Source organism: Rhyacophila brunnea, unplaced genomic scaffold, assembly GCF_057557595.1.
Source record: "Rhyacophila brunnea isolate RB1 unplaced genomic scaffold, BYU_Rbru_1.0 scaffold_23, whole genome shotgun sequence".
Taxonomy (NCBI): Eukaryota; Metazoa; Arthropoda; class Insecta; order Trichoptera; family Rhyacophilidae; genus Rhyacophila; species Rhyacophila brunnea.
Genome location: NW_028232893.1, coordinates 1,700,208 through 1,716,585, shown reverse-complemented (window position 1 = coordinate 1,716,585; position 16,378 = coordinate 1,700,208). Strand labels below are relative to the sequence as shown.

The 16,378-nt window shown below is 35.8% G+C and overlaps 1 protein-coding gene and 1 pseudogene across 1 annotated transcript in view; one reads left to right on the top strand and one right to left on the bottom strand.

Moving 5' to 3' along the window:
* LOC147069330 (nucleoredoxin-like) overlaps positions 1 to 16,378 on the bottom strand; it is a 112,777-nt gene that overhangs the window by 15,067 nt on the left and 81,332 nt on the right. The gene's annotated exons all lie outside the window — the stretch shown is intronic.
* On the top strand, positions 9,977 to 11,392 carry LOC147069332 (venom serine carboxypeptidase pseudogene; annotated as a pseudogene).

Genomic DNA, 16,378 nt, shown 5'->3' with positions numbered 1-16,378 from the left:
TTTAAAATAAATGACAAATAGTCGGTCCTGTTTTCGAAATTGGCCAAAACGACTGTCGCGCCACAATGAATTTTGAACTTAATAATAGTTTTGCAGGTATATTATTGTATAAAAGAAATGCGTAAAATAATACATTAATACAGTACAGCAGAACTAATCTGCAATTGCTGATAATGATTGGGCAGGAAATAACTGTGTTCATCCAAATCGCTTCGGATATGGGTATATTCCACCTGAGTGTGAACGAGTTTATGTGAACGATTTATAAATTCTTTGTTTTAAAACTTCTTAAATAATTAAATGGCGTAGTTAGCTCTATCGGTGTACAGATATGTACTATATAAATTTTGTATTTACTCGTCTCTGTATAGGTACTTACTATTTTTTCTAATAGTTGCTTTCTAGTTAGGTATTTCTTTATTTTTTACACACTATTTTAATACTATTTCTTTGATTTTTTTAAATATTCTGTGCTCGTCTTGAATCTATAATCTGTAAAATTTGCTATATGTAAATTAATTTTTAATTAGAAACTTTATGGTAGGTATGTGGATATGTTGTTTTTGAAGTCTAATTAATTAAGAAACTGAACTATCCCAAATGAGACAGTAATATAAGTTATAAGCAGTGACGAGTGGTGGTAGAAGTAACATGCCTGTTAATTATGGGTGGTAGATAATGTAAGAGTAAAGAATAATACAATTCTTGACGGTATACTTTGTTGAGACGTGGTTCTTTCGCCTGCGGCGCTGACAATCCTTGCCCACTTGCTCAATATACATCCACGTAAGAAGTTCAAAGTTTATTGTTGCAGTTATACGTCCAACGTACGTACGTATGTAACAAAAAAAATTAAGCATACTTTTTTTTTTGGAAAATTATAGAGCGTTCCTGTTCGTGAAATTTTCCATTTCGAGCACTGGTCTATACTGAGTATAGAGTTAAGGAATCCTTAACCATATACAACTTTTGTTATGAGCACGCCTCTTTCCGTATTACCATTTTACCACTGACAGCTGCTGTCAAAATAAATTCGCGTGCTATAAAACAGTCCATACACTCATATTCATTAAAAAAATTATCTCAATATGGATATTGATAGTGTTAATTCGTTTGGCATGTACTTGCAGGATATTATTTTACTTGTATACACCAGCCCGCAGAAATACAAGATGCCAGATGATAAAGTGACACTTGACGCTAGTGTTACCATGTTAAAAAAATATCTTGCGGTGCCTGTAGAATCACGTATAATGACTTATAACGGAAACATAAGAGTATTATAATTAAATATTAATATGTATTTATAGTTATTGCATTTATAAAGTGCAGTTGTCATATTTTTGTCATCGTTTAACAATTATAAAATAATTTACCTAAACTATAGGAAAGAGAATTTTTAAATATGGTATTATTTTCAATAGAAATGATCTTAACTAAGGACAATGTTTCTGCATAGTGTTTTCTGCTAAGGACATTTTAGTTATGACAATAATGTTTCTGTATTCCGCTCTAATATCAAACATCGTAAAGTACCATTGAATGTCAAACTGAGAAAAATGTAGTTTTATTATATTATTTATTATCTTGTAATATAAATGGTTGCAGCATGTGAGATATTGTAAGATAATTGAATCTAATAACTACGATGGCTACAAGGAAGTCCTGAAGGTATTCGTTCGGTGCAACATTTATAAAAAAAAATATTTTGGACTTGAGCAGTTTAGATAAAATATAGGTGGACTTTAATTGTTTTGATAAATACCTACTTGGTTGGGCTTTAAGCGATTTGAAAAACCTTGCATGTATTTAATACAGTTTTTATGTACCTGGGTGGCCATGTTTTGTTATTTTCAAAGGGACGTATCCAGGAGTATGTTTATTGGCATTATCAATAGAAAAAAATAATATTATTTTTCAAGGTCTATTTATTATCGATCTTAAGTGGTTTATGTCACAAATAGTAAATTGGTAGAACATTTAAAGTAAAATACGTTTTCGAATGCTGTCATCGTAATGGCCACTGAAACATGTGTCATAATTTCCCTAATGGTCAAAATAATAGTAAAAAAGTCTTTTGAGGCACAAAACCACGTATATGTTTTATGATATATGTATTTTTCAGATGGTTTGTGGTAAAATCTTTTTTTTTCATACTGCTACAATTCAACTATTCATAATTAATTGTTTGTTATATTTTTCATTGTGATCTTTGACTTAATAGGTAGGTGATAAAGTTTTTACCTTACTTTATTGTATTAATTTATTGTTAAGTGAGAATTAGCTGCTTTCGTTTTCAGTGTGTATTTGATGAGTGCGTATAGTGCCTGACGATGCCAAAAGGCGAAACCAGGATCGCATAAAACGACTCAAATGAAATAGTACAAAACTTAAATCCATTAGAATTTAATATATTTAATGCCGAGTTGGATTGAGCGGAATCACCTTAGGCATTTATTAGTAATAATTAAACTCAAGTAAAAAATATATTGAGGTAAGAACCTAGTTCATTGAATAATAAAAACAATATTACTCTTCACATCACAACTGACAAGATTTATATGAATTGTGTATTGCCTGCACTCGTTGATCCTAGACTAAAACGGTCGATGGATATAAGAAACCCTCAATATAATATATTAGATGCTATCAATAGAAAAGAAAATAAAATTATAAAAAAAAACAATTTATAATAGTTATTCTAACACATTACATACCGTTAAGCCTATACACTAATTAAGGAACCAATTATCAATTTTCTATACACTAATGTTCCGAAATCCTCCGCGGCGACCAAAACGTACTGCCGTCAAATACACGTTATTATAATAATGGTTTCTTAAATCTTAATTGTTGTGTACTAAATTTAAAAAAAAATTGTGCCTCGACAAATATTCATTGAATTGCTTTCTTTTTTGAGTCATGTTTTTATAATTTAATAAAAACGCAATAATAACAGAAATCTTTCATGCCATCTTGGGAATGTTTTAAACTTATAATTTGTAATGTTAGCTCATGAAAATTAATAAAATTATATTTGTTTACACTTTCGTGTTTTTTTTGAATTCATACACATGTATATATAATATACAAATTTGAAACACCTCAGAAACAAACATAAGTATTAGATTTTTTTTTGAAAAATATTTGCACTGAATTTGAACCTACAATATGATAGGTTCAAGAAAAGGTGTCACTTCACAAATTCAGCATATCAATAATATGAGGTTATTATTTGGAGGTCTACTATTTTTATTCTTATAATTTATTCTATATTCCGTCGGAGATCACCGCCCTCGGAATCACTACTGCATCGGGATTCTGCGAAGATCCTCCGACAACTGCTGAAGTTAAAGAGGCTGTCAAAAGACTGAAGCGCAGGAAAGCTCCTGGAGATGATGGCATCCATGCAGAATTTCTGCTCTGCGGACTGAGCGCTGTATTGCCGTCCTTGTGTGACCTTCTGCACGAGGTGTGGGAAAGGGAGCAGTGCCCCAAAGCCTGGAGGGATGGTACCGTTGTTACTCTGCACAAAAAGGGTAACCCACAAGACTGTAATAATTACAGAGGAATCACTCTCCTCAGCGTTCCCGGGAAGGTGTTGGCGCAGATTCTCCTGTACAGGATTATAAGTCCCATGCTGGACGTTTTGCGTGCGCAGCAGAGTGGATTTGTCCCGGGGAAGTCCTGCTCAGAGCATATTTCAACTCTCCGAAGCCTTCTGCAACAGTACCAAGAGATGAATATACCTGTCGCCTGCTGCTTCGTGGACTATGAAAAGGCATTTGACAGTCCTCATCGTGAATCTCTGTGGCAAATTCTGCTAGGATATGGTGTCCCACGGAAACTGGTCGCCGTGATAAGTGCTCTCTACACCAATACAGAGTGTCGCGTGAGAGCAGCCGGAACATCCTCTGACCTCTTTGAAATCACGTCAGGAGTCAAGCAAGGATGTGTACTTGCGCCCTTTCTTTTTATCATCATGATGGATTTCATAATGCGTAAGACGGTTTGCCCCGACAGTGGGATACGCCTACATCATGATGACACAAGCGATCTATGCGAAGAAAGACTGTGCGACTTGGAGTATGCAGACGACGCAGTCGTGTTTGACTCGACGATCGAGAGGTTGGAGGTGACCGTGAACAGGCTAGCCACGAACTCGATGCGTGTGGGTCTTCATCTGAATGCCGCTAAGACCAAATCCATGTGCAGTGCTGCTTGCATCGACGCCGACACTCCTCTGCGGGTTTCTGGTCTGCCCGTCGAGCTGGTGTCCAGATTCAAGTACTTGGGTGCCACGGTTGCCGATGATGGTGGTATTTCTAGTGAGCTTGGAATCCGCATGGGTGTGGCGGGCTCTGCGTTCAACCAACTTGGAGTCGCATGGAGGTCAAGGCTGTATTCTGTGAGGACCAAATGTCGTTTGTTTAACGCGTGCGTGCTACCTGTGCTCCTGTATGGCTGTGAGACATGGCATCTTACTAAGCTTCAAGAGTCACGGCTTTTGAGCTTTGAGAATCGATGTCTCCGCAGAATCTTAGGGGTACATTGGTACGACCGCGTTACAAATATCCGAGTTCGTGAGCAGACACAACAGCCTTCGGTGATTGAAGTTATCACGAAGAGACGATTCACGTGGCTGGGACATGTATTCCGGATGCCGCCAAAGAGTGCGGCACTTCGTACCCTTGTGGCACAGCCTCAAGGGTTCCGTCGCCGTGGCCGGCCCTCCCTCACCCTGCAGCGATGCTACAAAAGCGACCTACGTGCTGCAGGTCTGACATGGCGGGAGGCACAGGAGTTGGCGATGGACCGAGGGAAGTGGCGCCAACTTGTGCTTGCCCTATGCCCCAATGTTGGGACGTGACAGGGTGAAAGAAGAAGAAGAATTTATTCTACCTACTACAAAATGTTTATAAAATTTGTTAGGAAAAAAATATTATTAATTCAACACTTTTAAAACCTCTGATTTCGTATCTAACTCAGCGAGATGCGGGCGAGGCGATATGTGATTTTTTACTTTGATATGCGCTTCGCGTATGATTATTTTTTGTGGCGCGTATGTCAAATTTGATTCTTGCGAATGAACCCATACGCCATAAATGGAGATTTTATGCTATTTTCAAAGCATGATCCTGGACATTCCTTAAACGTTGTAGATAATCTGTTCATATAATTTTGAAGCCTTATTATCCTTTATATTTATTTTAAACATTTGATGACTGCATAAAGTATTTTTGGTACGTAAATAGTTTTCTTTTAAACCTCTCGATCTAACGTTTTTGAATATAGTCATATTTCAGTAGGTACATCTATGTGCAGTGGTGTTAAGATTTTTTATATTTATTAATGTTTAAAATCATTTATAAAACCATAAGTAAAATTTATGTCGACATTATTATAGTGAAATATTTATGATAAAAAATTATATTGATAATCTCTGTGATCCCAAATTTGACAAGAATTAGGCATTTTATTATTCAAAAAATGGGCAAGATTTACACATTTAAAGATAATTATAAAGATACTGATTATAAGCTATGTCTTTGACCATTAAAATGTGATAAACATTCTACGAATAATGTTTGCTTTATAATAATTATTGACCTAAGAATAAGGTATTTAGTATTTTTTTGAAATTCGCCATTTTTATTGGCATTTCCCAGTGGCTAAGCTTCAACATACGGCCGTAGCAATACATTTACAAACTATAAATGAAGTAGGGAGTAAGGTCATGGTAACGCGCGTGTTTGAACGTGTACCGTTTTAAATGCGTAAAAAATATTTTTTTTCGGTTAGGTCTTTTCTTTTGCTGGAATGAAATTATAAATGCGTTTAAAAATTAATAAATCTAAAAAATCTTAACACCACTGCACATGGATGTACTGAAATATGAGTATATTCTAAAACATTAGTTCGAGAGGTTTAAAAGAATAGTATTTTATGTAATAAAAATACTTTATGCAGTCATTAAATGTTTAAAGTATAGGTATATAAAGGATAATAAGGCTTCAAAATTATATTAATAGATTATCTACAACGTTTAAGGGATGTTCAGGCTTATGCTCTGAAAACAACATAAATCTCCATTTTGACCTACGTGGCGCATGTGGGCCTTTAAGCGTTAAAATCGACATAATATGCGCTTGAATCAATGAATATCCATTGTAATATTATAATATTGTAATGGCTGTTTATTGCACAGGCAACATTTTTACAAATCTCCAAACCTATTCGGAGTATTGTGCCATAAATCTCCACGTAATCAAAACCGTTTCGTGTAAATGATCAAATTCTCAGTAGATGGGGTGGACGTAAATTTGAAGACTCTTCGAAAGTATTTGTGTTTGTTTAAGACAGCCGAAAAAAAATGAAGTAAGTTTGTAACCTAACCTAACCTAACCTAACGAATTTGCAGATAATTTGAAACTCAAAATGAAATAATTACAAGATAAAAAGAACTTTTTATATAAGTACCACGTTTTTAAATTTTCTGTTGAATCATAATATAAACTTGACAATTCTATGTATTAATAAAAACTTTTTATTGTACTTGATAGAAATACTGAATAAATATGATAGAATACAGAAATGTCACTTTGACATTTCATATTGATTTCCATAGTAACGCACGCACGATCCTGCGCTTCTTTGATCCTGTTGGCATCCAGCAGAGGCGTCAGCATTAGGGTTTCGCCGCAGTCACCTAACGGAGCCGCGACTTTAATCTTCGGGTACATGTTGAAGAAGCCATCAGCCACTCCGAATAGCATGCAGTCAAGAGCCCTACCGCGCGAAACATAGTGTTCATCTGAGATGATTATAAAATATTTTCTATCATGGATATTGTAGTGTGAATGCGGGTCAATCTACGTGCAATCGTTGACTGAAATAAAGTTTCAACGTGAGTGAGACTAATCGTTCATCCGAGTAAAGTATAAAACTAGGGAGTCCGTAATCGGTTAACTGGTGAATCACACGAAAACTCAAACGACGCGTCGGCCATCTTATTAATGTGTGATTTAAATATTATTATAATTATTAAAACATTAGATGAGATTTTTTCATCGAATAGGTATAATACGAGAGCATAAGAAGCCAGTATTTACCATTGGTAATGATCTCATATCGTTTCTCGATCTCAACGTTTGCAATCGAATGAGATAAAAAAATTATATTAACTTGTTAACATCTTGTTTTTCCTCGATTCATTCATTGTGTGAGATATGAACAAATATAATACCAACACATAGAGGTATTAAATAAAAAGAGGGGCAAGAAATCGGCTTTCTCATACAAACGAATGAAGCAGCCCAAAACTAGCCGACAACTTACGAGAAATAGCGACGCGATAAAAAAAATGCATGGCATCATGGAGGATTTACTTTGGTCATTATAACGTACCCATATAATATAATGTTAACGTGGAAATTTTGTCGCAAATTGATTACCAGCCTGCCTCACCATACTTGCCTGCTTCACCATACTTTCATATAACCTGCCGCCCCTAGATCTAATATTTGAAGAACTAATTTTTTCGATTTCTCCCGAGTGATTTAAAAAACACGTAAGTATCACTCTTTTCTCCTAAAAATAAATCTCTTAATAAATAATATATCCTCGAGAATTTTTGAGATAAGTACCTACACACAAAAAAATAATCTTCGAGGAATTTCGTACTTGGAAACTGATTCCGGAATTCTCAAATTTCGAGAATCGCAAACAGTGATAAGTCACAACCATTAGTAGGCATTGACCAAACTTTCTGCATTATAACAAACTAATAACACTTGACGCCGATTTCTCAACGTTTTTAGTGTGGTTGAATTGGAAGCAATAGAAAAAATAATATTCATCTTGCCAGATGATATTTAATTTTAAATGTAATTTTCAATATTCGATATGAAGAATAAAAAACAATACAGATTAAACATAAATCTCACGGGACACACTTTGTGATCCCCTGATCTACAGTAATGTTCCCCAAACGGAGTATTTTTAGTATTTTTTTTTTTAATAATTACCCGAATTTTTGAGTGGTTGGCACTCGGCAAACGTCATCATTAATTATTATGAAGCACTAATTGCGACCCCTTTTTGCGGTAGTCAAGTAATATGCTAACCCATCGCCATTTTGGATAAATATTAAATAGCCATTTTTATTAGTCAGGAAACACACTAAAAATAATTATAAAATAAACTTCTACACGTGTAGGTATATCAACCATCAAAATGCATCGTACAACATATTATTTTTAAATGTTAATATTATCTTGTAAGACTTTTTTTACTATTACAGAAAATTAGTAATGTGTTTAATGTCACTTAACTGCTCGACCTGTTGTAACGCACTCCCCTCCACAGGCTAGAGCCCTGTATACCCCACCCCATTTCGTGGCCATGCTAACAGTGGCGAAGGGTGGATGTAGGCTGTTAACATCCGACATAAATAGTGCACATTGAACTTTGTTAATCATACGTATTTGTTTTTATTGAACTAAGAAACCCTGCCTAAGCCAAACAATAATAGTTTTGGTATATTTTAACAATATATATATATACCCACCCCATTTGGTGGCCATTCCATGCTCATATGTATTCTATTTGCAAATCGAAACTTTGGAGCGAAGGCAGATTTTGCAGGATCACTTAAAAAGGCCCGCTGATTACTAAAACAATTGATATAACCCATTTAATTCAAATAAATCCATTAAACGTGTATATGTATTTATATTTGAAGTTAATTGTGTGTATCGGTGTAATCCAGAAGACATGTCATATCACACAGTTTTCTGTTTTTTTAACCCCTTTTTATACAAACTGACAAAGTTAAAAAGTCCGTGATAAAAGAAAGATATACTAAAACTAGAGATAAATATAATACTCTTCAAGATATTTAGAAGATGGAGGGCCATTATATGTTTTTTACCCACTCAAACACCTCATACATACTTACCAAACTGATCATTATTTTGTCAAATTTGAATGAAAATAGATTTTATAAATCAAATAATTCTTCAAAAATATATCGGACTCAATATATAAACGAACATCATAAAATGATAGCTACATATTATATTATTAAGTAATTTTAACTTAAAAAAAATTAAAATATGATTAAAAATATTTGATTTCCACTATGTCCTGCATCCTGTAACAGCAGCGCCAAACTGGCGCCAATTGCATCCAATAGGTTAATAATAATTATGCTATTTAAACCACGTGGTTGGGCCGATTATAATCCCAACCCCATCCTTAAACTCACAAAAATACATCACACCTACCTACCATCCTTAATTATTGTCGTCAGACCAGGGCGACTGACAGTTACGGATCATGAATCGACGGTAATTGCGAAGAACAGTAAGTTATGTTAAGACAGTCAAGTTTGTTATAGCTTTACCGTCGTTAACTATTATAGCGTGACTCATATAAAACACATCTGTTAGACCTTCTTACGCTAAATCTGATACGGTTTGAGCGAACGTCGCGTCTATATCATTCATCCTGAACTCATCCTCATCATTCATCAACCTCATAATATATTACCATCCATCCAAAAGTGTATCGTCCGTTTACCAACGGTCCTCTCAACATCAAAGGTCAGTGCCTGGTATTATCGTGTAACCCTCCCCCCCTCCCCCAGATCTGGAATCCACCAATTCAGCACCTTCAAAATTACGTCCACAAAAGCTCAACCACCACACATTAATAAGATGGCCGACACGTCGGTTGAGTTTTCGTATGATTCCCCAGTTAACCGGTTTCTGACTCCCTACACTCGTCGGTATATTATTATTTGTTATTTGATTGAAATATCTATAATAAAAATGTGGATAATTGGATGTACGATTAGTTTCACTCGTGTTGCAACTTCGAAAGATTTCAGTCAACGAACGCACGTCGATTAGCTAGCATTCACATTACAATATTCACGATAGAAAATATTTTATAATCATCTCAGACGAACAATATGTTTCGCACGATAGGGCTCCTGGCTGCATGCCTACTGTTCAGAGTGGCGGAAGGCTCCTTCAGCATGTATCCGAAGATCGACATCGCGGCTCCGTTAGATGACTGCGGTGAGGCCCTAATGCTAACGCCTCTGCTGGATGCCAATAAGATCAAAGAGGCGCAGGATCGTGCGTATGTGCAATACCCTGGCTTCGGCAACGTCGAAAGCTACGCTGGATTCTTCACTGTCAACGCCACGCACGACTCTAACACTTTCTTCTGGTACTTCCCGTCTGATAACGCACCGACGGATCCCGTTGTCTTGTGGCTGCAGGGAGGACCAGGCGTCTCGTCTCTGTTTGGACTTTTCACTGAGAACGGCCCCTTCGAGATAAAACGGAAAAAATTAAAGAGGCAGACGTACTCCTGGCACACCAACCACCACCTGATCTACATAGATAATCCGGTGGGCACCGGTTTCAGCTTTACGAAAGACGGCTTTGCGGAGAACGAGACAACAGTTGGAAGAGACCTGCGCTCAGCACTCACGCAGTTCTTTACAATGTTTCCAGACCTGCAGAAGAACGACTTCTTCGTGACGGGTGAGTCATACGCGGGAAAGTATGTCCCGGCAGTGTGCCACGCTATCCACGTCGGAAACCCCACCGCTAAACTACCCATCAACCTGAGGGGTTTCGCAATCGGAAACGGTTTTAGCGATCCCGTCAACCAACTGAACTACGGACCATACCTGTACCAACTGGGCCTCGTGGATCGAGATGGATTGAAGCAATTCAAAGATTACCAGATCACCGCTATAGATTACATCAAAAAAGGCGAGTGGGCCAAGGCAGTTGACGCTTTCGAGATGTTAATCAACAATGATCAGGTTCCTTACAGGTCTCTCTTCTTCAATTTGACCGGATTCAGTTTCTTTTATAACTACTTGCACACGAAGGACGTGACGAATTCGAATTTCATTAATCTCTTCAAGCTAGCTGAGGTGAGGAAGGCGCTCCACGTGGGAAGTTTGACATTCAACGGCGGCGCTGAAGTGGAGAGACACATGAAGCTCGACATGATGCAGTCGGTGTCTGGATGGGTAAGCGAGCTGTTGGACCACTATCGCGCGGTCATCTACAACGGGCAGCTAGACATAATCGTGCCGTACCATCTAACCGTCAACTACCTGGAGCAGTTGAACTTCACGGGGGCGGCGGAGTACCGCAACGCCAAACGCCATCAGTGGCTCGTGGACGGGAAGATCGCAGGATACGCCAAGACTGGTGGGAACTTGACGGAGGTGTTGGTGAGGAACGCGGGACACATGGTGCCCACAGACCAACCCAAGTGGGCGTACGATCTGCTTGACAGACTCACCGCTGGGAAACCGTTCTTCTGATTTACTTCTTCGATAATTTCAATACTTTCACAACATGACACCAGAAAAACAATGAAATATAATATATATAACATTATCAACAACGTTTAACAGTGCAATTAGAAGAATAAATAGATAATTACAAGATAAAAAGAACTTTTTATATACCACGTTTTTAAATTTTCTGTTGACTAATATTATAAACTTGACAACTATTATATGTATTAATAAATACTTTTTTTTTACTTGATAGAAATACTGAATAAATATAGAATACTGAAATGTCATTTTGACATTTCATATTGATTTACATAGTAACGCACGTATATATTAATAATTTAGTTGCTAGGACCCCCTTAGCAACCTATTCTACTATTCGACTATTCTAAAACATTAGATCGAGAGGTTTAAAAGAATACTATTTTATGTAAGTAATATAAATACTTTATGCAGTCATCAAATGTTTAAAATATATATAAAGGAGACTAAGGCTTTAAAATAAATTATATAAATAGATTATCTACAACGTTTAAGAAATGACCAGGCTTATGCTCAGAGAATACCATACAATCTCCATTTTGACCTACGTGGCGCATGTGGGCCCTTAAGCTTTAAAATCAACACATGTGCTTGGACATTGCCGACTCAAGTAGAAAGCCGATACATTGACAACGACTGATCTTACTCTTTCCTCCCCTCCCTCTGTTGTCTATGGATGACCTGTCACTGTTCTATCTATAGAGTGCTCATACTGACGCGTCGTGTTCACTTGTTGGAGTATTCTTTCAGATTGTTTTAACGTATCTTGGAGACCTAGGAGTTCATCTGATTTAGTGGTTCTGTGTGCAGTAAATATTCATTATTATGTTTTTGTTTTTGTGTGAAAATCATGTTTTAATGGTCTTGTTCTTTAAACACAGTGATGTTGATGCACGATTCATTTTGTGCACCAGTAAAATATATACCTATGTTTTGAATTTGAAAAAAATTATATTTTATTTTTCCAATTAAGAAGGGTTCGGTGAATGCGCATATGAAACTGGTGGGGGTCAGTACCTCCAACAAGGTTAAGAACCACTGTTTTAGATATTTTATAGATAGGCGAGTATTTTTTTTAACTATTAGATATCTATTATGACTTGGTTTTGCATTGTTTAAATTTTAAAAACTAACCAACACCATCTGTAAATATTATAGTCTACTTTCAATGAAAACAAATACGTATGACTATTTATGGCGGATCTGAACAGCCTACCTCCATCCTTCGCCACTGTGTGATGGCAATATATTTTTATCATTATTGCCCGCGGACCTTTGACTTGTCAAAGGAGTACCTGCATTAATGTGTGCTCCACAGACCTGGATAGATAATCATCCAAAGAAGCGATTTTTTCGTTTTACTGAAGTGTCCACAGACCGACATGCACTGATGCACTCGACTGTCAATTAAGATTTATTGCACACTCAAATCTTTTACTGTCATATCACGAATATTCTAAATGAAGGGAAATTTATTATTTCTCTGTAATCATTGTTTTATTTTATTTAATGAATATAACGTTGCGGTCGGCGCAACATTGTCACACCAGGGGCACTTGTTTATCGATTTATGTAAATTGTTATTACCGAAAATAACCGGTTTTTTTCATATATATAGGTGGTTCACAATAAATGATGGATCAAGTCCATCAAAATGGAACATGACATATTTACACCTAAAGTTAAAACGCCTTTTTTAAAATTCAGGAATGTTTTCACTGTACATACAGTACTCTCTCGGTAATCCGCCACCCCAAACACCAGACAAGTGTCCAATTAGTGAAAGCGGCGGATTATAGTGCATACATACAAAATATGGTAAAAATTGAAACAGGTATTTCGTAAAAATAGTTTTATTTATAATCAAAATCAAGTATTTACTAAATTATAAATATTCATAAACTAAGTTTATTAACTAAATATTAAACAGTAAATCACTTGCCACAACCAGTTGTTCAGTGAGGCAGATATTCTTGAATGGCTCAGGATTCCTAGCTTTCCCTATGACCAAAAGCTTCATTTTATGTGTCCCGGTTGCATTGGAGCACGAAATAATTGTGATGCGGTCCTTGGGCACTTTCCTCCCTGGTACATTACCTTCTTCGCGATCAACGTACGTTTTACGAAGGAGAAGTTTCCAAAATAAACCCGTCTCATCTGCGTTGTATAGTTGTACGCGGCGGACTACTGAATTTGACAATCGAATACCAGCGAATTATAGAACTTGATTTTGTGCATTCAACTACATACATAGGACTTACCATATTTTGATAATGCATGGATAAATTTAAATAATTAATAGTCGAAGCATAAAATATATTCAAGCTTTATTAATATAAGCAAATACCTCTTTATACTGCTGAAGCAACTGTCAAAACGGACATGATTCACATTCAATTTCATGTCTTATCAATACTAGTATTGCCATTTATGCGGAACATTGTAGAGCTACTATTGTGATATTAACACACAATATAGAAATCTATTTTATCTAGCCACTGAAATAAAAAAAATCGAATTTTATGAAAATCGGAATTGATCCATAATTATTATGAACCACCCATATATAATATTACGGTATTGTTTGGGCATAACCTGATAACTGCTTTTTTGGTCATTTTATGTTAAGAGTAAAAATTGGGTTACTATTTATAGTATTATCTTCCATTTGGTAAAATGCTCAAAACGCTATTGTAATACTATGATGATATGTGAACAAACACAGTGGTTAGTTTGGTCAAAACATGACCAAAGATCTTATCATAGTTTGATCACTGATAAGTGACCTTACGCTCCTAATTAGTGAAATAATTGACAATATAAATATTGTCATATTCTTCTTAAGTTATTTATTTTAAAATGTTTTTTTTCAATTTTAAACAAAAAAATGAACTGAAATTTGTGGGTAATTCAAAGCTTAAAATGGCTCTACTGTAAATTCAACATTTTGCAGTTAACAGGTTATGCCCAAACAACACCGCAGTATTCTCGTTTCAGTTTCCAGCGTATCTATTTTATACACTAGACTGCAATCGGCTGCTATCGGCAGCTATCGATGTAATGTACGTTTACATCTGACACTTATACCGTTATACTTATTTTATGTGTCTGACATAAAAATTCACTTACTGTTTACACCTGCATGGATCTGACATAAAATGCTCGTCTACTTCTCGTTGAAATAAAGTCTCGACACTTTATTCAATGGCAACATTTGGAATAAATATATGCGGTGTTTACATATGGTATTGTAACTTATTCGGACACTTATTTCGTATACTTCTCAAAAAGTCAGTTGTCAATATGGGAATGTTAAAAAAGAAAGCAGCGAGTGTTATTATTTTCTATCTTTCTATAAGTCTTTTGGCAACAAAAAGGAGGAAAAAATGGTCTAGATGGATGCGGGAATGGATTCAGCGACGAGAAGAACTAGGTGCCTTCCGTTTAATGTCAGAGTTTAAAATCGAAGATCCAACTCAATTTGTGAACTTTAGTTTGCAAGATTGGACCTTTTGCCAAAAAACAAGACACACAATTCAGAAATGCGTAGAAGAACGATTAACAGTAACTTTGCGATATCTAGCACTTGATCGTCATTGCATATTCAATATAATATTATCGTACCTAATACGAGTGCAGGTGTGGGCCAAAATGAATTAGGTAATACCATTTGAAGCGCATTTTTTCTTTACAGAGTGCATCAGAATTAATCGTATGTGCCGAGAACAAGCGATATTTTATTTTCGAACAAAATCCATAGAACACGGCACATCCGATTTATTTCTCATTGTCTATGATTTTTGACAGATCGCTACAGTACATTTATTAACGTAAACGTTGGGCATACATTCATGGTGTACCTATGAAAATTGATTGTCCGTTGTTTTAGAAATATACATATGCAATTCACTAGGTACCTGTCAAACTACGAATAATGTGTCAGGTACTTGACATAAAAGTAGACGGTGGTCCAACTTCGGTGATATATCGCTCCAAGTTCGAACTTGTCGAATACGCGGTGTTTACATTTGCGTATATAAGTAGATTGAATAAGTGGCAGGTGAGAGTCGACACACGCAAATATACTTACTGTTTACACTTAAGTGAATATGGTGTCATACATAAATATGACGATATTAGTGTCAAATGTAAACGTACCGTTAGAGACCAAAAAGTTTAACGTGAGACTTCGCGGCGGCGCTCGTATTGTTATCGGTTTCGAAGTATTGTGAGAGTATCGCCAGAATTATTGGAAGATATTATTTCCCACTTCTTTAAATAGTTCAGTACATATTTTCGCAATTTTTTTGTTATACAGTTATTGTAACAATTACAATAAGTTAGTTGTAATGGTTACAATAAGTGCTATGTTTTAACAGCACCTGTGGGTCTATTCTATACTTATCGACCGCTAAAGTGATAAAGTGATAGATATTATCAAACTTAGGGTAGGTTTGTATCAAAGTATTAGCACTTATTATAACAATTACAATAAGTTGGATGTATTGTTGCAATAAGTGCTATATTTTAACAGCAGCAAGAGAGGCGCTGTTAAAATGTAACGCTTATTGCAACAATTACAATCAAAGTATCGTAATTGTTACAATAAGTGCTAATACTTTGATACAAACCTACCCTAAGATTGATAATATCTATCACTTTAGCGGCCGATAAGCATAGAATAGACCCACTGGTAGTGATAAATTTTAGAGTGAGATAGACAGTTTTGACAGTTCAGACGGAAAACTTATTGCAATCGTTACAATAAGTGTTACTATTTCGATACTATCCTACCCTAGTTACCTGCCGTAAAGGCCAAAAGCAGTGTTGTATATAAATAGATGCGCAGATTTATTTATCAATAGTGGAAAAAGTAATAAAAAAATGCGTTTTATTAAATTAAATCAATAATGTATTCAATGTTATTAAGTATATTAAAATCACATATTTATCGGATGGCCGACAAATCTTTTGAGTTTTCATTATGATTCATATCGGGAA